Source organism: Prionailurus viverrinus, chromosome B1 (genome assembly GCF_022837055.1).
Source record: "Prionailurus viverrinus isolate Anna chromosome B1, UM_Priviv_1.0, whole genome shotgun sequence".
NCBI lineage: Eukaryota > Metazoa > Chordata > Mammalia > Carnivora > Felidae > Prionailurus > Prionailurus viverrinus.
Window position 1 is genome coordinate 198,701,324 of NC_062564.1, and position 27,188 is coordinate 198,728,511.

Genomic DNA, 27,188 nt, shown 5'->3' on the forward strand with positions numbered 1-27,188 from the left:
TCCCTCCCTCCTTCCCTCCCTCCCTCCCTCCCTCCATCCATCCATCCATCCACCCATCCATCCATCCGCCTATCCATCCATCCATCCACCTGCCCATCCATCCGTCCATCCAAACATTATCTCCTCATCCAGGTCTTCCTTTTCACCCTTGCCATAGGCAGTTCTCTTCCCCTCTCTTACATCTTCAGAGAGTGAGCAAAATATATGAAGATTATTGGTAATAAGTGAAGCTAATTTCTATTGATATACTCTTTCCTCCTCTCCCAGGGAGAAAAACGTAACCTAATCAGTTCAGGATAAAGAAGCCTTTCCTTCTCAGTCAACTTAGGGATTTCTACCTGCCATTCATCATATATCTGGGTGATTTTTACTTCAAACTTTAGGCAGTTGGTTCATGACAATCATATGAGTGTAGAGGCTCATGTCCTTGCTTGTTGACATCTACCCATTCTACTATCTGCTTATTTTATCCATGATCTATGTCCTTCCTGGTCCCCAGTGATTGGCCTACAATATTTTTGTAACTTTCCCCTCCTGTCTCTGAGGGCACTCAGGCAATTTGCTATCTTTCACCCAACTCTGGCCTCCTTCCCAAGGACATGAGACAGATAAACATTCTGTCCTCTGCCATTCTGCAGCTAGAAAAATTTAAGAACCCAGCTCAGACTCTCTATTTCCCCACATGCCACCCCACATTCTTGACTATACCTCTGCCAGGCTCTGCAAGGAAATTTTACCAGATTTGGAACCAACCTTACCCCTCATTGGTTGGTCAGGGCAATGAAACTTGTGGCGTTTAGTCATTAGATCCTCAAGCATGTCCTGATAGTCTGTATTTTGCAACCTCACGATTTTGCCTCTCTCACAAGCCAAAAGATAGGAAGAAGAATTGAGGCTCACATCTCTTTTAAGGACCTCACCCACTTCTAAGTTATGCTTCTCTTCATATCTTATCTCCTCCTTCCCTGCCTATGGGGGTTTTACCAAATTTAGGATGAGAGTAGTAACTCTTTTATTTTTAATCAAATGTTTTTTATTCCATCTATTAGGTCCAATGTATATTTTATGTCCTGAGTCTTTTGGTATTTATGAAACCTCAAAATCATAAGAACGTTCGGAAATAAAACCTTGACTTCCAAAATGTATTCATGTTATGAGTTTCAAACGACTATCTGGAAAAATAGGAAACCAAGTACTGAGTGTGTATGTGATGCCCAGGATGCAATGTCTATGCAGAGCGAGGTGGGGGGAGGCTTAATGGCCATCTCAACTTCCCATCCTACTAGCCCTAGGCTTGGCCCAACCTGAAGTCTTGCCTCATGTCCTATAGCACCCCACCACTTTCACTTTGGGCTCCTGCTTTATCTAATCAATCTCCCATCTGCTGAAACCTGCTGTGTTGCTCTAAGATCCCACCACTTTGAACAAAACTCTCTCTTTTTGTAAGCACCCTTGTCTACGTGGAAAACCCCTATTCATTCTCCCAAAGCCCACTCAAGATTTTCTCCCTTTGAAAGCCTTCTTGATAATTCTAACTGAAATTGAACACTGTCTTACCGCTCAAGCTTCTATTTGGAAGTTACTGGAACCCGTGGTCATTTTTTGCTAACCTCCCTCTCTCTCCCGCACTAGACTGCAAGTATCTAAAGACGTAGGGCTGTGTGATATAGGATATATACCTGCATCTCCTTATCTGTACAGCACATTATACATAATAGCTACTCAGCAGTTAGAGGAAGAAATGAAGGGAGAAAAATAATGAGGGAGTTCTGAAACAGAAGGAAGAATAAGGGGAGAATAAAAGTTTTGTTTTATGCCTAGGTGTATAAAGTATGAGTAAGTAATAGAAGCTAATATTTGCCTCTAAACTACATTGTACTAGCCACCTACTTAGATTATTTCATTACAGAAGACACTTTTATGCTCCAACTTCACAGGTGAAGAGTCCAAAAGAAAAGTTAAGCAATTTATCCAATACTCTTCACCCAGGAGATGCTGAAACCAAGGTAAGGATCCAAAGAAAGTTGGTCTTAAAACCCACATCCTTTCCCATCATGCTTTACTGAAAAGGAGCTAAAGCTTAGGTTGCAGAAAATTAGCTTAGTAGCTGACTTAGATGCCGTTCTCATGGCCTTTCGGTTGCCCTTTGTTTCTTCGTGAACTCCCCTTGACTATCCACCTGCCAATGACCACATTTTCTTCCCTCAATTAGGGCTGTTATTTGCTATTTCCTTTTTACAGACATTATAACATAATATCTGGGATCAGAAACCCTGTTTGGAATTATAACTCTCATACATTACCTCCTGTGAGTTATTTATCCTTTTGAAGCCTATTTATTCTCCAAATGTAGGTTGTTGTGAAAACCGAAAGAGAGAACTTATAAAGTATCTCATAAATGGTAGTTTTTATTACCATCCTGCACTGAGAGATACTGGAAATGGTGACTGTCCATAGCCTCATGCTGGTATATTCCATGTTCTCTGGGTCTTGAAACTCTGACCGTTGCAACTCTAAGTGATGGATTGCTTAAATTACTGGAGATACTATGAGGAGTTCTTAAGAATCAGGGATATAACTCTGTGGTGCCAGGATGCCTCAAGTGGAAGTGAACTTGTTTGAAGGACATGCAAAAGGTGTTTTAAAACACCAGGCTTCACTACTGAATCCCACAGTTACTCTCCTCTGCCTCCCTGGTAACAGGCAGCACTATGGAAACTCAGTCTTTGACCTACAAGGAAATGGAATTTTTATTTTTATTTTCTAATGGATGAGAAAAACTGGAACTTATCTGTTCTGAGTCAAGCAGGTCCAAAAAAGAAGGCAGGATCGAAGTGACTGGGTATTGTTCTTACCCTCTTTGCGTGACTTTCGGGAGTTTGGGATGGGATGTGAAGACAATTCTTGCCGAAAACAATCACAAAAGTGGTGAATAGGAGTTTCTTGAACCTATGGGATGTGGGATCTGTCTTCAAATAGGGAAATAATGTCAATAGATACAAGGATGAAACTTTGTTTTTCTAGAGGCCAGAAATTGGACCAGTGGCTTACATGATAAGAAAACCAGATCACCTTAAGGAAGAACTCCAATAATGAGGGTTGGATACCAGGTGAATGAACTGATGAAATTCTGAGCAGGGGCAGAGGGAAGCCCCACTTCTAGGGGCCCATCATTTATCAGAAGGATGTGTCTGGATGCCACTTAGATTATCTGGAAGGATCCAGGTCTTAGATAAGCCATTCAGCCATTGACAAGACACTCTGGGACCCAATGAATCTTACTTAAGGAATCTGAGCCTGTTACCTCATCAGCAAAACACTAGCTTCCAGTTAAATAAGTCTAAATTTGCTTTCAGATCTCAAACTCTAGAAACTCAACCAATCCAACTGTCCTCTCTATTATTTTCTGTAGCTCTTCTTTGTATGCATTCAAAGAATCTGTCGCAAGTACATTACACTTTCTACTGTTCTATAGAGCCATGTGCTCAACAAATACATTCCTGAGGAAAATAAAGAACCAAACTCTAATCCTCCAAATAAAATATAGTTGGCTTAAAATAGTAGGCTCAATAAGATCATCCTGATGCTAAATCACACTAAAAATAAAATAATAATTCTTCATGATAAACTATAACATCTATGCCAGAATTATGCTTAAGGCTAGCCTACACTCTTATAGCAAAAATGAAAAATTGAAAAGCAATGGTACACCCTAAAATAAATTGGATAATATGGATATTTGAAATGATGAATATTCCCAGCATTTTCTTTTGTTTATTATGTCCTGAAAGTCCACTGTTGATTTCACAGATGATTATACATCACTTTAAATATTGAAGAACCATTTGAAACACTCACAAAGAAAAAGATAACAGCGTTGTTCTTAAGAAATGAGGTAAGGCTGATTACGCTCCATTCAGTACAATAGATTTTATTCAATAAATTTCCAACACAGTAGGAAAAAAGAGATGCTTTTAGTCTACCCACATTAACAGCGGAAGACGTGTCTTTCTATTTTACCGGAAACATCCATTCTTCCTTGTAATGTTTCCAGTTGGTTTCCATAGAGTTCAAAGCAGTTTTGCTCCCTGCGAAAAACAATTGCTGAAGACTAGAGAGCACTGGCCATCCACTTTTGCACTCCTGGAGAAACGAGTGTAGCACATGCCTCTCCCTGGTACACTGTGAGACAGGCATTAATGCTGAGTAATTAACTGACCTGTTAGCCCCCACTGAGGAGTCAGGAAGTTCTGGTGAATCAATTTCTTCTGAACTTTCACGTGTGGCCATTTGCTTTATATGAGTACACATTGAGCTATTAGGACTTCATCCTGGAGTAAGGGTGAGATGTTGATACAACCCTAGGGTTCGCCAGAGGTTCCTGTGTTCCCTGGAAGGAAGTAATCTCAGGAGCGATGCTAAAATGGAAGGAAGGGGGTGGCTGTTGTGTAACTTTGTGACTCATAGTCTCAGTCTTTTCTTTTTAAATACAGCACAGTCAACTATAGTCACCATGTTCTGCATTAAATCCTCAGAACTTATTCACCTTATAGTTGAAAGTTTGTAACCTTAATCAACTTCTATTTCCTACTCCCACCCCCCAGCCCCTGGTAACCACTTTTCTGTCTTCTGTTTCTATAAGTTTGCTTTGTTTTGTTTTGCATTTTTTTCACATTTGTTTATTTACTTATTGTGAGAGAGAGCACAAGCAGGGAAGAGGGGCAGAGAGAAAGGGAGTGAGAATCTTAAGCAGGCTCCATGCTCAGTGTGAAAGCCGACATGGGGTTTGATCTCATGTCCGTGAAGTCATGACCCGAGAAGAAATCAAGAATCAGACGCTTAACCGACTGAGCCACCCACGTGCCCTTGTTTTGTGTTGTTTTTTATTCCACATGTGAGACCATGAATTATTTGTCTTCCTCTATCTGATTTACTTCACTTACCATGACTATCCATGTTGTAAAACATAGTAGGATTTCTCCTTCTTTCTCATAGATGAATAATATTCCATTGTATACATATACACATTTTATATATATATATATATATGCATTATGTATATATATATATATGGGTTACATATATACATTATATATATATATATACACAGAGAGAGATACATACATACATTATATATGTATACATATACACACACAGTAAAACCTTGGTTTGAGAGCATAATTCATTCCAGAAACATGCTTGTAATCCAAAGCACTCATGTATCAAAGTGAGCCAATGGTTCTTCTCTCTCTCGCTGCAGGATTGTGGGTGATCAGCTCCCATGCTCAGAACCTCAGTCTCAGACCACAGTGTTTGGCAGAAATCAGGGATTTCCTATGGACAGTTCTTTCCTTCTCTATCCAAGAGTACGCTTAAGAATTCTTTGCTTCATTCTAGGTGAGGCTGCCTGCAGATAGAGACCCTCTCCTCTGCTGCCTTATTGCCAGTTACATTTGTACAGTGTTTGACAAGAGTTTATTAATACTGTACCGTAGTCAAAATCCGTGCAAGCATGTACAATGGCCCCCATGCAGAAAAAGGTTGAAAAGAAAGGTGTCAAGAAGAGAGAGATGATTACGGTGGAAGTTAAGAAGGAAATCATCAAGAAGTACGAATGAGGTATGTGAGTGGCCGAAATCGCAAGATTTTATAAGAAGTCAGTGTCTGCATCTTGTCTGTAGAGGAGGAGGAGAACAAGGCAGAAGAATCCCTCACTTCAAATGAGGTTGGGGAGATGTGGAAATGTGGGAAACAGCACAAGATTTTGTAGAAAAGCACCACCCGAATGAGGCTGCATCAGTGTGAGCAGTGAATCTGTTTAACGACAATGCAATGTCACATTTCCGCGAAATCCTCAAAACGAGGCAAAACCAAGTGTCATTGGATAGGTTTCTTGTGAATGCTGCATGAAAAGAAAAAAGATTCCATGGAGTCAATAGATAGCAGTGATTCCATTAGTGATAGTGAAAGTCGTTCTATATAGTAACCCTCCTCCTGTCTCCCCCACACCAGCCACGAATGTCTTCAAAGGTAAGGGCAGGTTCATTTGTTTATTTTTCTTTATATTTTGTACATTCTTCTTATTTTGTGTTATATTATAGTATTGTAATTATTTTTATATGAACATTTTTGGGTTGAGAGACAAATCATCTGAGTTTCCATTAGTTCATATAGGGAAATTTGCTTTGATATACAAGTGTTTTGGATTACAGGCATGTTTCTGGAATGAATTATGCTCACAAACCAAGGTTTTCATTATATATATATACATATGTGTATATATGTGTGTGTGTATATATATATATATATATATACACATACATATGTATATATATAGGACATTTAGGTTGTGTCCATAATTTGGCTATTGTAAATAATGCTGCAATACACACAGGAGTGCAGATGTCTCTTGGATATCCTGTTTCCATCTCCTTTGGATATATATCTAGAAGTGGGACTGATCATACTGCTGTCCCTAGTGGCTGCACCAATTGATATTCCTGCCAGCCATGCACAAGGGTTTCTTCCACATTCTCACCAACACTTGTTGTCTTTTGTCTCCTTGACAATGGCCATTCTAACAGGTGTGTAGTGATATGTCAGTGTGCTTTTCATTTGTGTTTTTCTGATGATGAGTGATATTGAGCACCTTTTCACGGACCTGTGGCCATTTATATGTCTTCTTTGGAAAACATGTCTGTTCAGGTCCTCTGCCCATTTTTAATAAGATTGTTTGTTTGTTTGTTTTTGCAATTGAGTTGTGTGAGTTCTTGATATATTTTGGAAATTAACTCCTTATCAGATATGCAATTTGTAAATATTTTCTCCCATTTGGTAGGTAGCCTATCCTACTGTTTTGTTGATGATTTCCTTCTCTGTGCAGAACCTTGTTAGTTTGATGTTAGATTGTTCATTTTTATTATTGCTCCCTTTGCTTTTGGGGTCCAATCATTCACAGTTTTTTGTTACTAGCAACAGCGGAGTGGAATGGAGGGGGACCTTGGCTTGCTCAGAATACTTCAAACCATTGGGCTAGCTGAGTTGGCTTGGGCAACTCAAGTAATCCTTTAAGTGTGTTTCCTGATCTGTAAAGCAAGGACAGAACTGCTTAGGAGTTATAGCTCTGGTTAAATGTGGGAAGAATAAACAGAACATCCCGGGCAAATCTTAAGAGTTGTTTCTCAAGAAATACATATTGAAAATAATTAGACACACGACATGGGTCAGTAGTTTCAAATGTGTGGGTAGAGGGAGAAATGCAAGGAAAAGTTGAGAAGGAAGGGTGGAGGGAGATGAGAGAAGAGGAAAAAAGCAAAAGGAAGGGGAAGAAGGATGGAGAAAAGGGAAGAAAGGAGGGGAGGAATTCCCAGCCACGTTCTCTAGGATGCTGCTATCTCTGGCCAATTCCATGTAATAGGCTGGCTTCACTTTGGCCAAGAAACATGTCTCCTCCGACTTGCCAGTAACTGTCACCCATCATGAAAGCCTTGCCCTCAGGGTATGCTCCCATTCCTTGATTCTCCCAGGGCAGGCAGGGCAGTGCCTGACCCAGAACAGAGCCTAATATCTGTCTCTGCATAGACTGTCTTAGTGAAGAGTCATGCTGGAGGAGAGAGATCTCCAAAAGGCAAGGTGAGGAGAGTCAAGCTTGCATTCTTCGGTGCAGCTTAGTAGCTTTGATCCCTGGGAAGGCTCTTAACCTCTGGGGAAATCGCCTAGACGGAGGTTCGTGGGAGGGCTGGACAAAATAATGGACTGTTGAGTAGGGATACGCAAGGTGCGATCCAAGTTTGTTGTGGTTTGAACCGTCCCCATGGAAAGATACGCTGAAGTCCTAACCCCCCAGACCTCATTTCAGATGTTACTCATTAAGATAAGGCCATACTAGCATACCTTGGCCTTAATCCAATATAACTTGCATCCATATAAGAAGAGGGAAATTTAGACACAGACACCACAATGCAGACCCAGGGGAGGCGGGTGAAGACGGAGGCAGTGAGCGGGGTGACGGAGTTGCCAGCCACAGGAGCCACAAACTGCTGGCGACCCGCAGACACTAGGAAGAGAAGAGAAGCATTCTACTCAGGCTCAGAACACAGCTCTGGCGACACCCTGAACGTACAGTTTTACAGAAATGTGAGAGAGTGCATTTCTGATGGTTTAAGCACTTCCCAGGTAGTCCTAGGAAACGAATATGCTACTTTGTGATTGCTTTATGCTTCCTCCTCCTCCCCAGTTATATTCAGATATGTATGGAGCACCTCCATACCAAGCGTTATGCAAGTAATTAGGAACAAAAAAAGGTAATAATAACTAATACCGATAGGATCTTGCTATATGCCAGATACTGTTCTAAGTGATTTATTTAAATATAGTACCATGAGAGGCACCTGGGTGGCTCAGTCGCGTAAGCGTCCAACTTCGGCTCAGCTTATGATCTCACAGTTCATGAGTTTGAGCCCTGCATCGGGCTCTGTGCTGACATTTCAGAGCCTGGAACCTGCTTCCAATTCTGTGCCTCCCTCTCTCTCTCTCTGCCCTTCACCCATTCGTACTTTGATGCTCTCTTGAAATAAGTAAACATAATTTTTTTTTAAATAAAATACAGTACCATGAGATTGATGCTGTTTTCATCCCCAATTTATAAATGAGAAAATGAAATCACAGAGAGGTTAAGTATTTTACTAAAGTCACCTGGATAATCAGGATTTTAACCTAGGATTCTATTGGCAATGCACTTAGCCAATCACTCTCAACATAAATTACACACAGTGTCTGACGTCAAGGAACTAGCTGTGTAAGATCAGAAGACTGCCATACTTGTAAATACTTGAAATTCAGAATTTTGGAGGGCAAAGGTCTAAGTAAATATAGCATATCGATTAAACCCAGCGAGGGGCGTCTGGGTGGCTTAGTTGGTTAAGCGTCCGACTTTGGCTCAGGTTATGATCTCACGGTCGTGAGTTCAAGCCCCACATCGGGCTCCAGGCTGACAGCTCGGAGACTGGAGCCTGCTTCAGATTCTGTGTCTCCCTCTCTCTTTGTTCCTCCTCTGTCTCTCTCTCACTCTCTCAAAAATAAATAAGATTAAAAATTTTTTTTAATAATAATAACAGGGGAAGACATGGAATTATTGGGGTCCTGGAAGGTTTTTCAGAGGTGGTGATAAATCAGACATTTTTTTACGATATCAAGGAGAGGAAGAGGCATTCCACACTCGAAGCACTGAGCATGTGTGCTGCTCATGAACAGTTGGGATTTCAGAAGACGGGATTTTCAAGAAGGGAGATGAAACCACACATAATTGGGGCTTCCTCTGTTGTCATCCGGGGTCCATTTAACTGGGGCATAGCAGGGTCAGGACTAAACAGTGGCAAAGAAGGAGCAGAGGTGTTGAATTCAGAGACCTGGATTTGAACAATGTGTACACTTTTTGCTGCTGTATCCCAGAACTTGACCCCAGGGTGTGGCTCCTGTCATCCAGGCCTGACTCATCTGTTCGTTCATTCATTCATTCATTCATTCATTCAATACACCTGTATTGGGTATTCACTCTTTGCTGCGTCCTCTTCTAAGAGATGTTTCCAGAGCAAGGGGCAAGCCCTCAAGATCCCCACTGTCTTGGGGCACATGTTTTTGAGCGATGGCCAATTATCAGGGAAGCAAATGCTACCGCATCATCATTTTATCTATTTAATAAAAATGTATTTATTTGAATTCAGGTTAGTTAATATACAGCATAATATTGATTTCAGGAGTAGAATCCAGTGATTCCTCTCTTGCATCTGACACCCAATGCTCGTCCCAACAAGCGCCTTCCTTAATGCCCATCACCCATTTAGCCCATCCCCCCACTCCCCTCCCCTCCAGTGACCCTCAGTTTGTTTCCTGTCTTTAAAAGTCTCTTATGGTTGGCTTCCCTCTCTGTTTTTATGTTATTTTTTCTTTCCTTCCCCTATGTTCATCTTTTTTTTGATTCCACATGTGAATGTAATAATAATAATAATTATTATTATTTTATCTAGTGATAGCTACCATGGAGACAATAAACATATGAAATCTCCGTCTCCTTCTCAACAGGAGATACTACTATTGATAGGATAGTTAGAGGAGGTTTCTCTGCAGAAGTGACCTTTGAATTGTGACCCAAAGAATGACACTGGCCCATTCACGTTTAAGATTTGATGCAAGATGATTCTAAACATAGGAAACAGCAGGTGCAATGCCCTTAGAGAAAAGCAAGCTTGGAATTTTCAAGAAATAAAAAGAAGGCTAGCAGGCCATGAAAGAGAGGCATGACAGCAAGCAGGGACACAGAGAGGGACAAGGCTCACGGTCTGCTCTTGGCGGGAGTTTGTACCTCGTGATGGAGCTGATGGTCAGTCCCCGAGGGATTACAAAGAGGAGATGATGTGGTCAGATTTGCATTTGCAAGAGCTCCCTAGATTGGCAACTCATTAGGTCGAGATAGGAGAGATTATCTGGAGTCATCGCTGCAGATTCTCACAATGCCAGAATTATGCACTTGATGCCATGCCCTTGACTTTCAGGAACCTAGGAAGTGTCGAGGAAGTCTTTGTGGACTTGACTCATTCTTACAGTAGTAGTAGCATTGAGTTTTGAGCCACTTCTTGTTATATTGAAGGTGCCTAGCTGTATGGAGCTGTGGAGGCAGAGAATGGGTGGCTGCATAAGGGAGAAGGTAGCAGTCACTTTGTTTCCTTTACACTCTTCCGCCATTGCCTAAGCGGTATGGCCAGCCAAGAAGCAGCACCTGTTCAGTTGTCCATGTTGTCTGTTCTACTCACTCCTTGCCCCAGAGCTTCATTCAGCTAGTACTCGTCAAGGACACCTACCTCACTATCATCCCTGGATCTTACTTAAGTACAGAAAGATTTGGTTGATCTGTTCCAAGTCCAGCTATTGCTCTGGCCCCCATTTTGTTCCTTGGATCTCTGATGTACTCATGCAATTGCTGTCTCGTTCACTATCGTCTTGGCCTTGTTCTTAAATTGCCATCATAGGTGGTGACTTCTGATATAAGGAATGGATGCCACCATGGTGCCAGGTAAAGGGACAACAGACATGCTATCCTTTTTTATTCTAGCAGGGATAACAAAAGTAGTGTAAAGAATGATGTCAAAACGCATAACCATTCACCCATTCATGTGGACCAAGAACTCTGCTACATACCACACCAGGCACTGGGGGAAAAATGAAAAATACAGATGTGATCCTTGGCCTCACGGAATTTTGGGTCTAATGGCAGGAGGTGGTGGTGAAAGAGGAACCGGGTAGAGTGTGGTAGGGAAGAATCAAATCAAAGGAGTCAGGCAGGGAAATGAGAAAGACTTCAAAGTGAAAGATCCAAATCATGACCTGAGGGGACAGTGACTTGGTATGATGGACAGACCTTGGAGGTATCCATAAAGGTGCCCTGACATATCAATGTCATGAGTGGCACGAATAGGTACCTTTTTATGGTGCCTCTGCTGGGGAACTCATTTGAAGGGGCCGTCAAAGCCCTGGAGTAGACCCAGACACCCATCTTTGAAACTGACCTTGTACTTCCAGTTCTCCTACTGGTAGAGTCCCTGGGGGGCTCCCCCCATTCCATGACCTGGGATGCCTTCCCTAATCTCCTTATAATGCCTTTTATTCCTTTAACTGACTACAGAGTGCTCTGAGTCCTAGACATTTGAAGCAAGATGATTCCTGGCCTCTGGTCTCGGTTGTCTTAGTTGAGGCCCCTCCATTTCTCCCTCTTAGGTTGTGCTGACAGCCATCTACCATGCTGGCCGCCTCCTGGGGACAGATGCTACCCGCCACAGTTCATGAATTCTGTCTTCTGATCGGCATTGACCATATCATTTCTGCCTGGTCTCTCCTCCCTGCTTGCTTCCTGCTATATTCATAGTCCCTGGCCATGGTCCTCCCTTTCTGACCCAGCACACATGTGTCGCCCCAAACATGAACTAAGCTTCACTTTCCCATCACCACGGTCATTACAGCTGCACAGTTGTTATTATTCCCCATTTGGCTTAGAAGAAAAAATGTGCTTCTAATTTTTTTTTTTCTGTAAATATTTTCTGGGTTGTCTTACACTTTTGCAGGGACCCTCTGGGTAGAAGTCAAGGCAGTGAATTTTCAGTTTCGGTTGCCCGTTCTCCAGTCACCAGGAAAACACAAATAAAAACACTGGGCGTCTATATCCCACTATCAGAGATGATTGACGAGTGTGGGGAAATCCTCAGATGGAAGGTTAATCCATGTCAATTTGGACTTCCAGTTAATAATAACGATTAATGAGGTGCTTCCCTCTTTGCCTTACCAAAGAAATTGCAGATGGCTAGGTTAGACAGCTGGGGACTGAGACGTACCGTGAGCAGAAACTTGTCTATTTGCTCCGATAAAGCTTCGCGATCCCAGTACAGAGCTCATAAGAGCTGATGATTTAGCAGCAGCAACCTTTCTCTCTGCTGACTAAAACTGAAATCCGAAAGATGAATATTGGCCCCTGGGCCGTGTATCTTTGAAAGATACTTCCTTTAAAGAGTAGAGAAATTATTCAAAAATGTAAACCAAGCTCTGCTTTCCCAAGTGTTTACATAAATCAATATATATCAAATGGCATGCTATTATATATGAAAAAGGAATGCGTCTTGTTCTTGAAGCATAGAGTACCAGATGATATGTGTAAGCATGGCTTTACATATCACTTCTTTGTTTATCCATCCAAGAGATGAAAATATTTATATTCAACAAGGAAGCAGAATATGATAGTTTCAATGCAGGAAATCGCTACATAGGAAAACACAATTGGATACAAAAGAAGGGATCATTTGCATTATTTGGGCTAGGCATAAAAACTCATACACAATTGAAGAATCCAGACAACTGAAGTAGAAGTGTTACCCGTGATGTAGAATCAATCACTGACCTGTCCTTCTATGTACTAACTACCTCTCAAACCTGTCCCCTGTTTGCCACCCAGCTGTCAATCCTTGAGCTCAGCAATGTGTCGACTCTTCCTTAGACCAGAGGGAATAAACTTAGTGTTTTGACTAAGATGCATAACAATTCCCCCAAACTGTAGGGCTTGTAACCGTGCAGGGGTCACTAGTGACATAGGATCAGTATCATTTTGTTTTGCCGTATAAGAATATCTTAAAAGCACATCACTCACTATTGCCAACGTTTTGTACAACAGGTGATAGGAAAAAAAAGTGGAAAAAACAAGTTTAGAACAATTTCAAAATTATTCTTTTCAATTGAATGCACTGATTTTCATTAAAGAAAAAGAATTATGGGTTATCTTTATTCCTCCTGCCCGACCAGAGGTCTGTGCAAGCATCCTCAAGGAGCAGCGGGGTCAAGCAAAGCCTTAGATTCTCACACGGTCTCTAGGGAGTCTTTCTATCCCCATTTCTCTCTCTCTCTCTCTCTCTCTGGGTCCTTGTTGCCACTTCAGCAAAAATAGTCTCCTTCGGCATAGAAAGTGCTAGCTTGCTTAAGACTCCGCATGGCTTGGGGCTCCTGGGGGGCTCAGGCATCCGACTTCGGCTCCAGTCATGATCTCATGGTTTGTGGGTTCGGGCCCTGCAGCCCTGCATCGGGCTCTGTGTGAACCCCACCTCTGTGCGAACCCTGCATCGGGCTCTGTGCTGACAGCTCGGAGCCCGGAGCCTGCTTCGGATTCTGTGTCTCCCTCTTTCTCTGCCTCTCCGCCGCTCACACCCTCTCTCTCTCTCTCTCTCTCTCAAAAATAAACATTAAAAAAATTAAAAAAAAAAAGACTCCCTATGGCTCGCCATCATCTTCAAAATGAAGTTTCTATTTGTCTTCCTTTTTGTTTCTTTTTTAAGACCAACAAACTTTCTAGGTTCTGGGGTTCTGTCTTCCTGCGGGTTCACCTTCCTTCTCTTCCCAACATGCACTGCGTGTGGTCCTGCCGTGCCAGACTCACCTAGACCCTAAGCAGGCACGCTTTGTCACACCCTTCTACTTTTGCAGATGCTTTGTCCTCTGTCTGTTCCCACATGAAAACCCCTCCCTAGCCTTCTAGTCTCCAGGCCAGTGTTCCCTCTTTACCCTGAGTCTCCAGGCTGCATTTTCCTCATTCATTCAACGAATACTCGTTGAGCCCCTGATGTATGGCGGGCAGATAGAGCATAAAACGGAACAGGTAAACCCTCCGCCCATATGGAACTTATATTCTTACATCTTTCTTACAACCCGAAGCTGCCACCACATCGTACGTACGATGCCAATATTGTACGAGGCTGTGTGGTTTGGTTTCTAAACCAAACCCTTTGAGAGGAGAGGGGATACTATCCATAGTTATTACAGAACAACAGGTGTCGTCCTGTCACACCATCCATGGCAAACTGGGATGTTTGCCAATCCAGCTATGGAACGTGTCATGATTCGTTAGCATCTTGCACCTTCCTGAGAGTTCTGCGTGCACTGTACCCAGCACACCCCATTGCGAAGCACACCCCATTGACTGATTCACCAAATGAGTCGATTCATTTGGCAACGAATAAATGAGTGGACAAATAACCACAGCTGCCTAACTTCGCCAGTGTGGATGCTAGCATGTCCCTACGGCAAATCGTCCGCTACTAACCAGAGCCCTTTCATCGGTTACAGGTGACGAAGGCACAACTCACACGAAATTAGGAAAGAAAAAGGGATGTGCCTGGAAATCCAAGAAGCGTTAGCTTCAGGTATGGCCAGATATGGGAGTTCACCTAACGTGATCGGGTTCTCTCTCTCGTCCGTTTTCAGCCTTGCTTCTCTCTGCTTGGCCTCATTCTGAGTCTCCCTGTATAGAATCAGGCTGGCCCCTAGAAGCTATAGACTTCCTGGATTGTGACAGCTTATGATCCCAGAGAGAGAGACAGAGAGAAATTTTCTGAAGAGTTCCAGCTGAAGTTCTAGGGAGGGCTTTGATTGGCTTGGTTTGGATAACCTGTTTGTTCTTAAAATGGTACTTAAAAAAAAAAAAGCATTGCTTACTATTTACACAGCACTTATTTTTTATGTGAAGAATTGCCTTAAATCCTCAGCATGGCCTCTCTCTTTTGCTTCTCACAGCAACCCTACATGCCAAGCATTGTTGCTTGAATTTCACAGAATTAGTGGGATTCTCTCAGGGTGGGAATAGAATGATTCTCAAAGCAAAGTATTAAAAAAAACGGTTTCCCTCTGCCCCAAGAAATTGCTCAAATGCCACTTTCACCCACATATTCCAGAAGGTGTTGACTAAATGAGAAATGTGTAAATCCTTTCACAGTTGATTAATGCAGGTGCACCCACACCAAGCTTGCATTCTCCCCACTCTCTCTGGAAGGCTCGTCTCTACCTCTTCTACCTTCATGAAGAGAAAATCCAGGACTTGGAACCAGGGGTCAGACAGCAGGTGTTGGAGTAGAGCTTCCTCACTTGCCCTCTGTGAGGTCTTGATGTAGATAGTTCATCTCTTAAGCCTCAGTCCCTGCATCCATATAATGGAGATACTCAAAGGTTATGTGAACACAAAATTAAGTGACATAAACAGTACCTATCACGGCACTGAGTCTAAGGGCTCGTTCAGAAACAAGCACTTGTCAGCTGTTGTTAGAACCAGCTTTGGGAACGCATGATCTGTGGGATCAGGAAGAGATCATGCTTCTCAGACACGCACCTTGCTTGGTTTAATGACCAGCCGTCACCTTCTTGAAATTCTTTTCTTATGTTTATTTATTTATTTTGAGAGAGAGAGAGTGCACGCACGCGAGCACGTGTGTGCACGTGTGTGAGTAGGGGAGGGGCTGAGAGAGAGGGAGAGAGAATCCCAAGCAAGCGCTGCACTGTCAGCCCGGAGCCTGTTGTGGGGCTCAAACCCGTGAACCATGAGATCATGACCTGAGCCCAGATCAAGAGTCTGACGCGTACCCGACTGAGCCCCCCCATGTACCCCCATCTTCTTGAAATTCTTAATAATTTTGTCTTTGGGCTGGTGTTTTGTCGGTGAGGACCAAGGGCACAACACGGTGTGCGCATGAGCAAAGGCGGTAAATGTGGCACGCGCACGCTATTCCTTGCCCCCCATTTGCACGTAGCGCTGCCAGCCTCCGTGAGCACAGAATTCTGGTGGACCCGCACTGCGTGGGAGTTCAGTGAGACTCCAAGTCAATGTCAGGCAAGGGTGTCGCGTCTCTGCTTGAATAGAAGGTGCTGGCAGCTCAGAACTAGGCTTTGTGTTTGAACCAGAACTCGCTTCGAACAGAAACAAGGCAACGTCGTTCAAAGAAACACAAAAGACCAAGAACCGTAGAGCGCACGTCCTTTCCTACTGCGTCCCTTCCTTGAATTAGCCCATCAGTCCCACTGAAAATGCTGACATAGAAGGAAAAGGAAGATGGGGCCATCCAGCCAGCCTTTCCCTACTCATCAGGGAGGCAAAGAAGACTGCTGGCTGGGTGTGCGAAAGAGGATAGCTGAGCTGACTCCATTCACCATCCCGACTGTTGGGGTAAGGATGGGGTACACATGCACGGAAGAGACAGAAGAATTGTAAGGGACAAGTTGCGCAATTTCAGCGTTTCTGATTATGAGTCAACGCTCTTGTCCGTGCACTTGAGACTGGCACTGCACGTTGTGGGGCTGAATGGGAAACTTCAGGCTGGTAATTGAGAATTTTAATTTCTATTGAGCGGGAACGTCACTAACTGCCAACAAAAGCGCCGTGACAACTTGAGAGAGAGGCCACGGAAGAAAAGGGAAAGGTTTCCTTTTCACTTCTTTGACGGTATTTCTACTTCTGTGTTTTGAACAAGGGATTCATAGTTTCACTGGGCGCAGGGCCCTCGAAGCATGTAGCCACCCCTGGTTGTGTTTCACGATGGCCGCCCTGATTACTTGGTCCAAATCAATCTCTCTCTCTCTCTCTCTCCTCTCTCTCTGTCTCTCTGTCTTTGTTAACCTGGTACCAGCTTTTTTAAATTTCTTGTTTAGCACAAGCCCTGGCGTGGCTTGTATACAGTCGGGTCTTGTCCGTTAGACGGTGAACTCCTTGGGGCTGGGAATCTTGTTTTGTTCCCCTGCAGCCCCAGGGCTCTGGCTTAGCTGCCGGCAGGTGCTACTCGTCAATTAAAACGTTTTGAATTGAATCTTGGGCCTCTTTGGAAACTGGAGATCCGATGTGAATTTTCTCTGCAGGGGCTCACCCTCCCTGTTGCTCTTCGATTGAATTCAATCCGATGCCCCAGAAGCATCAGGACGTGGCTGTGCTCAGGCGAGTCTTCTTCTGCATTTTGATGTGGGCTTCAGATCTCCAGAACTCAGGATGATATGCAGATTTCATTGGCTGCCCCGGGGAGGGACCTCCTTTCCTGGGGCGGCCAGTGTGTTGCTCCCCAACCCCAAACCGCGGGCAGTTCTCTGGTTTCTTGCTTTCTCTGAGCCAAGCCTTTGGTCTGGTGAGCAGCCCAGCAGGCATCAGAGGGCTCTTTCTTTCTCTCTTAGCAGAAAGTGGAGCCGGCTGCTAAGAATAGACTGTGTGCTCTGGAGGCTGGGTCTCTAACCTGTTCCCTGCTGGAGGGGTCCTTGGAGTTAGAAGTGACTAGCACAAACACGGAGCAAATGAGGCTGTCTGTCACCCTCGGAGTAAACTCTGGAGTCCTCGCTGTGACCTTGAGCCCACTGTGATTTGGCCCCTGACCTCTCTCGCCACGGCCCCATACCAAGCCCATGCCCTGGCGGATGTGAGCATCGAAAGCCCCCTGCCCCCTCTTCTGTAGCAGGCCTGGCTGGCTCACTCGTACTCAGAATGACCTAATTTCTCTTCACCATCCCCCCGCCCCACCCCCAACTCAGCTCATTCACTCTTTTGCCCAACTTCTCCTTTAAGGCCCATCTTAAGCATAAAATATGGTTATTTATTTGGGAATACAAAAGAATCCCTTTCTCAAGCCTGTCCTAGAGGGAAAAACATAATTAAAAACCCCTATGTGTGCTGTAAAAGAATGAAAATCAAATAGAACCAGAAGGAAACACAGGTGTATGATTTTGTGACAGGGAGTCTTTCCATGCATGATTTTGAAGGCAGAAATCAGAAACTAAAAATGCCACACATTAAACATAGAAAACATTTAAGTGTGCATGTTAAGGCATACCATACAAAGTTTAAAAACAGGAACATGGGGCGCCTGGGTGGCGCAGTCGGTTAAGCGTCCGACTTCAGCCAGGTCACGATCTCGCGGTCCGTGAGTTCGAGCCCCGCGTCGGGCTCTGGGCTGATGGCTCAGAGCCTGGAGCCTGTTTCCGATTCTGTGTCTCCCTCTCTCTCTGCCCTTCCCCCGTTCATGCTCTGTCTCTCTCTGTCCCAAAAATAAATAAACGTTGAAAAAAAAATAAAAATAAATAAAAACAGGAACATTTGCAACAATTTGCCTTCATACATGGAAGGATGAATATCCTCAGTTTATACAACTCATGGTGGCAAACATCCCCACCGAACCAGCATGAAAGGGTGATTTACAAAAGAAATACAATAAATGTTTAAAAAAAATCACATAAAAAGTTTGTCTTAGAAGACACGAAAGAAATACAGGTAAAATCTACTAGATCTGTTTGGCAAAGATTTTTTTAAAATTTGTTTAACGTTTATTTATTGTAGACAGAGAGAGACAGAGCATGAGCAGGGGAGAGGCAGAGAGAGGAGGAGACACAGAATCCGAAGCAGGGTCCAGGCTCCAAGATGTCAGCACAGAGCCATACATGGGGCTCAAACCCACAAACCATGAGATCGTGACCTGAGCCGAAGTCGAACGCTCAACTGACTGGGCCACCCAGGCGCCCCAGTTTGACAAATATATATTTTTTAAATTTTTTTTAACGTTTTTATTTATTTTTGAGACAGAGACAGAGCATGAATGGGGGAGGGGCAGAGAGAGAGGGAGACACAGAATCGGAAGCAGGCTCCAGGCTCCGAGCCATCAGCCCAGAGCCCAACGCGGGGCTCGAACTCACGGACCGCGAGATCGTGACCTGAGCTGAAGTCGGACGCGCAACCGACTGAGCCGCCCAGGCGCCCCTTGACAAATATTTTTAAATGATACCATCTATGGTGCAGTAGACTATATTCAGCAAATAGTTCTTTCCTTGGTACTCCATTGATTTGGGTTTGCCCTGTTATTAGGTGTGTTGATTATACTTCTTTGCTCCTTGATGAGAGACTTGACTGTATGACTTGATTCAATCAATTAATTAAATTTAATCATCTGATGGATATTAATGTAACAATGGCATAGCATGTGTTCACATGGTAGAGATTATACTGTTGCACACTTCCTTTCCATGATGAGAAGAACATTCCCCAGGTACCTGCTGGTTTGGATACCTGAGTGGTTAAGAGACAGTGGAGCAAATCTAAACCTGTCTCAGATCTTGGAGCCCAGCTAAGCTAAGCCCCGTTTCATCTCGTCTGACCACACTCCAGCCAATACAGAGCCATGTGAGCAAGAAATAAATTCTACAGTGTGAAGCATGCCACCGAGTTCAGGATGGTGTGTTACACAGTATCCTTGCACAAAACCTACCTGAAATAATGTTTGGTATTGGAGAGAATGTAGACGAATGTTGTTGGCCATTCTAATGAGAGAACTGAGAAACAGGAAGGAAGGAAGGGAGGAAGGAAGGAAGGAAGGAAAGAAGGGGAAGGGGGGGGGAGGGAGGGAAGGAGGGAGGGAAGGAGGAAGGAGCGAGGGAGGAGGGAAGGAGGAAGGATGTAAGGAAAGAAGGAAGGAAAGAAGGAAGGAAAGAAGGGGAAGGAAGGAGGGAGGGGAAGGAAAGAGGGAGGGAAGAAGGAGGGAGGGAAGGAGGGAGGGAGGAAAGGAGCAAGGAAGGAAGGAAGGAGGAAGAATTCTAAAAAGGTTGGGGGGAGGGAAGAGGGAGAGAGAAAGGAAGATAATTTCATGGTGAATTTCTTTTTTATGGAATTGCTATGCCTAAAATAATCAGGTAGGACTTATAATAGAAGCAAATATCAAAACCAAGTAATCGAGCAAAAGGATAAAGCAGAAACCAGAGCCACGTTATGATTATCATGTTCACAGTGATGACATTGGTGAAGGTGATAACTTACATTCATGTGGCATTTTTCAGAATAAAAAAAGCTCCTCACGTGGCTGTCAAAACTCTAACTTCTTCCTATTTTACGGATGAAAAAACTGAGAGAAGCTGATGGCTTGCCCAAGGTCATAGGCGGTCCCGAGATTTGACTGAGGGCTCTCTCACTCCTAAGGGAGTACCTTCAGCGTCGCAGGTGGCTGGCTCGCAGTCTGTCTGTGTGACCAGTGGGTGTGATTCCTGAAAGAATCCAACATGTGCTCCTTTTCCAAGCTGGAGAAATGGAGCTTGTCGGCAATCACAGCCGTACAGACGGCCCCCACTTACAACGGTTCGACTTAACAATTTTTTGACTTTACAACGATGTGAAGGCAACATGCCTTCCATGGAAACTGTACTCCGAGTTTGGAACTTTAACATTTATTTATTTTTGAGACAGAGATAGAGCATGAATGGGGGAAGGTCAGAGAGAGAGGGAGACACAGAATCCAAAGCAGGCTCCAGGCTCTGAGCTGTCAGCACAGAGCCCGATGTGGGGCTCGAACTCACGGACCGCGAGATCATGACCTGAGCCGAAGTCGGAGGCTCGACCGACTGAGCCCCCCAGGAGCCCTGAGTTTGGAATTTGTATCTTCCCCTGGGCTGGTGCTATGCAGTAGGATCCTCTCACATGCTGCTGGGTGATTGCAGCAACCTCAGCTCCCGGCCCGCCACGTGGTCAGGAGGATAGACGGCCGACCCATCGACAGCCGTTCTGGGACCATACAACCATTTTCTGTCTCGCCCTCAGTAGAGAATTCTATAAATTGCACTGAGAGAGAGAACCTGGGTGGCTCGGTTGGTTAAGCATCCAATTCTTGATTTCGGCTCAGGTCATGATCTCCCGGTCATGAAATGGTGCCTTGTGTTGGGCTCCACGCTGGGCATGAATGGAGCCTGCTTGGGATTCTCTCTTTCTCTCTCTCTCTCTCTCTCTCTCTCTCTCTCTCCCTCCCTCTGTCTCTGCCCCTCTCCCCCAAAATAAATAATAAATAAATAAATAACACTCCTTTATAACACTGTTATGGAAGAGTTTGTTGTGAGACGATTTTGTCCAACTGTAGGCTAATAGAAGTGTTCTGAGCCTGTTTAAGGTGGGCTAGACTACCTTCTGATGTTCCGTGGGTTACAGATGGAGTAAAGGTATTTGCCACTTACAATATTTCCAGTGTGCCATGGGTTCATTGGGATGTAACCCCGCCGTAAGTCTAGGAAGGTCTGGAATGATTAAGCACTGTTGGTTTCGGAGACCTGACTTCAGAGTTTTCTCAGATCTCGTCTGTGCCCGTGACGGGACGCTGCCCAGGATATTCCTCGTGAAAGGATAGTAATTTCTCATTATTCAAAGGACTCGATTAAGGGGCCTTTCATCAAAGGGTTTTAAGTACTCATTGGACTCCCTTCCAAGGTGATGAGTATATTTACAGAGAGAACCGGAAAGAGCAGCATGAAGACAGCGGATGTTTGACGCACTGTACCAGGGACGGTGCTGCCCACGTGGAGACATGATGGCAAACTGCATTGTGCTTCGAAAGTTGCAAGGGACTGGTTTGTACTCTCATCTCTGTCCTACAGCTAGTAGTGTTTGCAAAGATTGAAAGTCTTTTGAAGCCAGTTTCTTTTTAAGGATTTAAGAACCCTATGAAAGTTTTCGGTGGCAAGCCTGAGCAGATAGTATCTGCAGGGGTAATCTATCCACCCTGAGAGGAACAGCTACGGAGAGCGGGGAAGGTTGGTGGATGTGGGTTAGGAGCCTGGGTTCAAGTTGTACCACTTACCAGCTCTGGGAGCTCGGGCGTGTCTTTTAATCTCTCGCAGGTGTTCTCTCCTTTCTTCCTTCTCTTCTTCCATCCCTCCGACCTCTTGCTAACACGTATAGAAATTCTTTTGTGTCATTTAAAGGTGTGTTTGTGCGCTCGTGTGCATGGTGTACAGAAACCTCAGTCAACGGGAGGGTCCTTGATTTTGATCACATGAAGGAAAAATCCAGAGAGCTGAGCTGCCGTAGGACTGAGGGCAGGGCTATAAAGCCATGTCTTTGTAGGTCCGGTTTTCTTGGTTCTGTTGACAGAATGTTCTGCACTTGAACTTCACCCCGTGCCTCACTGGTGATAATCTCATGGTCACAATGTCTCTGCAGGATGCAGATTCCTCCTATTCCATTTCCCCCATGGAGAGGAGGCTATTTGTGTGTTTCAAAACATTTGAACATCTTAAGCGTAGAATCTCATTTTGAGGCTCTCTTTTCTGGTGCCACCTGTGGTATTAATTACCATGTCTGGCAGAGTCCCAAGAGCAAAGAAACAAAAAATGGCATACTCCACTGGGACGTTTGAGGAGCTATCAGGAAAGGGACTCATTGCAATGATGTGGTCATAGTTTTAAGGTTCACTTCGGGGTGCCTGCAACAGGGGGGAGCCAGAACGAGGGGAGGGAGCAGCGCTGACTTCCAAAGAGGGAATTGTATGGAAAGGGCCACCTGTCCAAAGCCAGGGCTTTGATAGAGGCAACCCAGCCCCAAAGGAGCCAGGGAAGTGAGACCTCCAACTTCACCCTCTCAGTGGTTCCAGTGCCTTACCACGGCTGCCCTCCCCCCTCCCCCAAAATATGCCTCCCCATACCCTAAGCCCAAGGGCATGGCTGCCCCAAAAGACAGACCATTCAAAGCAGCCTCTCAGGACACAGAGCTGGTGGAGAAAGGCAGGGTTGCATGTGGTGCCTCGCCCAGTTTAGTGGTAATCTGGGCTTTGTTCTGTGATAAATGGCTAGAAAAAGTAGAGGAGTTTGCTGCGTGAGCCAGGTATGCGTAGAAGGTTGTCTGGGGTTTCAAATATATTATATGAAGAATACAGAACAAAATGCGAGTGTTCAACCGGGAGGAAAAGAAAAAGAGCATGGATGTGGGGTCTAAACACCTGTTAGCCAATTAAAATAAGAAGTTGGCAGTGGTTGTAAACTGAGTTGCAGGAACGCGGCGGGACCCGGGAGACCCAAGAATGAGCTGGAGTCCTCGTCTTTGGGAGCTGCTTGGTAAGCGAGCAATTAAACGAATTGCAGACAGGCTAAGAGAATGACATTGGAGAAATGGGCTGCTGATTCTAAGAGCGACAGAATTAGGCTCACCTTTTCTGGCGGGACATGGGTAGAGAGTTTACTGCCTCCCAAGAACTTAGAAACAAAGGAGATAAATTGCCTTCCAAGAATGAAATCCACATTCGGTGGGTGTGATTTCCTGCCTGTGGTGAGGGGAAAGCCAGCCTGCAAAGGTGAGCCGGTAAAGGCCGGGACCAAACGTGTCAGCCACATACTAAGGGTTTGTTATGTGCCTGTCGGGAGATTCGATGGTTTACGCACGTGGGGTCTTTTAATCTTTACAACAGCCCTGTCCTTCAGCTCTATTATTCCGATTTTATATACGAGGTACCTGAATCCTATAGAGGTTAAATCACTTGCCCATACTTTCACACCAAGTTAGGAGGCCGAGAAGCAAGTTCAATGTACATCTGTCTGGATTCAAAGCACGGTTCAGAGAGGCAGAGGTGGAAGCCATTGTGATTTAATAATAACCTGGTGAGCATGATTTCATCGAAAGTATGATAGTCTGTCCTGTTTCCTTCCTTCGTCTTCTATATACCAATGCTTGAACGTGGCGGAGTTTTATTTTCCACAAGGCAAAGATTGAGAACCCATGGTGCCGTGGGCTGAACTTTAGCTCCCCATAGATATGTTCACCTGGAACATGGAAGGCACCCATATTTGGAATAAGGGCCTTTGCAGATGGAGATAATATAAGAGTATCAAGGTGAAATCATCCTGGATTAGGGTGTCTCCAGTGGCAGTTGTCCTTGCAAAAGACATAAAGGAGATGACAGAGAAAGAGACACAGGGAAGAAGCTCATGTGACATGCAGGCAGAGAATGTAGGGATGTTGCCATAAGCCAAGGAACACGGGAGCCCCCAGGAACTGGAAGAGGCAATGGCGGATTCTCCCTCGGGTCTTCAGGGGCAACGCGGCCCTGCTGACATCTTGATTTCAGATTCCGGCCTCCAGAAAGGTGAGAGGAAAGAATTTCTGCTGTTTTAAGCCACCCAGTTTTCAGTAATTTGTTATGGCAGCCGGAGGAAACTAATGGAAGAACTTTGAGGTCACTAAATGGATGCTCTTCTGCAGGGAAGATGGAGGAAGGGAAGATTCATCGTCTTATTCCTAGAGCTTATTTCTCTACGTAACTTAAACTTTTTACCTACCACGTGACCTTTGGACAACTATTATAGAACCTGGAATGTAGCGGTTGCTTAATAAATATTTATGAAGGGACTACATGCCAAACATTTTGTCATTAGTCACTCTAAGTGACTAATCTAAGTGTTATCTACTAAATATTGGGCACCTGATATGTCCCAAGCACTGGCCTTGGAGCATCACATACGTTTTCCCTCAACTTGACCAGAACACTGCGAGACAAGTATTGGTATCTCCATCGTACTTCTGAGAAGACCAAGGCTTCTAGAGGAAAAATGCGCTGCCTACTCCTAGTTAATGGCAGGTGGGACACAAAACAGGTGTATCATTCCAAGGCCAGCATCCTAACCTCTCCATTGCAGTGGGGCCCATCTGATCATGGAAAAAATGTGCCCGATGGAGAGAGGATACGTGGTTGGCTTGAGACAACACCAGCTTGAAAGCCACATCCTAAAAAAGTTTGGGTTTCGGTGAGAAAAACCCACTCTGATCTTCAGGTCGTCTTCTGACATTACTGTCACCTCCTTTTCTAACTGTAAGCAAGGACTTCAGCATTTAGAGCCAATCCAGCAGCCGGCGGGTGCGGGTGGGGGGTGGCCTGTCTCAGCAGGCAGTGAGGTTCCTCTTCCTGGAGGCTGGTGGCACTACAGGCAAACTTGGACAGCTAACCCCAGAGTTCTGACATTCTTTGATTCTTTGAGACCATCTCAGGTAGCTGCTTAAAGGATCAAAGTACATAGTGGTTGTAAAACAAGCTTGGACAAGCTCTCAGCTATAGGAGAGAATAAATATTAAATAAGTTGGCATTTAAAAATGGCTCCACACACTGCCTCGAATAGAGTACGTGTTTCATATCTTCTGCTTAATTATCAACTTTGCTAAAGCTCTTTAAAGCAGTTTAGTATTTGAAAACATTTGAACATTAGACTATCGGCTTAGGTAAGTTACATAAATCCTTTGAGCTGCATCTGGGAGAGTTAAATGAGATAATGTTTGCAAATCCTCAACATCATTTTTGATGCCTAGTAAACATGCAATAAACAGTTGTGATTTTGGTCTTAAGAGATGGGCTGCATAATATCTAGGAGAGAAAGCCTGAACAAACTGTTGTTTCTGTTTTTGTTTTTGCTTTAAACCTTGCATTTGAAGAATATTCATGGCCAAGAAGCAGCGCTCAAGATGTAATGTAAATTGGAGAAAGCAGCATGCCAGCAATGCAGAGATTTGTAGAAATTGTGCAACATTAATTTTGCAACAAAAATACTCATATTTGAAGCTGATGCTTAATAATGTAATTTTGGGATGTGTAGGCATCTCTGTGTTTATAACTATATGATCACATACATAATCTACCGATGGATTCTTACATAATAAATGCAAGTGTTCACATAGAGGTGTATCTAATTCAAAGAAATTTATTAATTGCTTATAATGTCTGCAAGGCAATTTCCCTTAAAAACACTTCCATATAAAAAGTGATGCTTGCAGGTAAAGTTTAATATTTGTGGTAAAATGGAACGTGATACATCTGCTGTGTAACAATTAAAAGTATGCATATCAAGAATCATTCCCTTTAAGAGTGGTTACAGGACACTTAAAATATCGTTAAAATCTACACCAGAGGATGTGCTCATTAGCATAAAGATTGGGAGAAATTAACATTATTGGAGGCGGGGCTAATGATCAGGATGGTCAGGAATAGCGTGTGGCATCTACCACTTTTGTATCGATATAGCAAACTCTGCTGCCTTCGGTCTTCTATGCAACATTTGAAGCCCAGGGTCCCAATGGTCCGAAATCTGCATGGCATGCAGGGTTATTATTCAAGCCAGCCGCGTGCCCAGTGGACACTGAATCTAGATATCTGTGTTTCCACCTTCACTGGTGGGTGTCAGTCTGACGGCTCTGGGGGAGGGGGAGCAAGAGTGAGAGTTCCTCAAACTACAACAAAAAAATTAGTGACATTGTTTTTGTGCCTCTGTGCAAATACTCGCTCTGTGTCAAGCGGAATTTTGTAGAACCCTTGCTTTAGTCTAACAAAGTACCTGGTAGTGAAATCAAAGGGGGTGGAACATCAACTCTTCTAAATTCGCAGAGAAGAGTGCTATCGACATATATGTACCAAACACGTGTCAATTAACATATGTCATATATACCATAAATTCTGGAAATCTAGATAATATTATTTTATCAAGCATTATAACACGCCGTAAATTAATCCTTTGTTATGCATTTGCCTATGTTTCAAGACTTGATCACCCTGTGTGTACATATGTATATATACACATACACAACACACATTCTCTACAAACACACGTAAGAGCTGGAAGAGAAAGCATCAAAGTGTCCCCAGGGATTACCTCTAAGTAATGTTAATGTTCTTCTCCATCCTTTTTTTTTTTATTTTCTAAATTCTCTTCAATAAATAATGCAAACAATTTATAATAAAAACGCAATAAATGCTATAAAAATCTGCACTCACACTTTACTGTTGTAGATTTGCTCAAAGGAAACAGATGGCTGCTAGCCCTGTAACATTCTGTCTCCTAAAATTAGAGCCAAAGACTCTGGTATGATCCATTGCACGAAATGGATTCCAGATTGAAAAGTGCAAGTAGATATAATTGCAAAGCATTAACCTAATCTGTAGGAGTTGAGGTGAATCCATCACCCCCAATCATTTATTCAGTCGTATGTATTGAATGCATATAGTTTAGGAGACAGAGACATTCCTGCTCTCACGGAGCTTTCCCTTGAGTGAACGATCCCAGTTGCGGTTAACACGTACAGT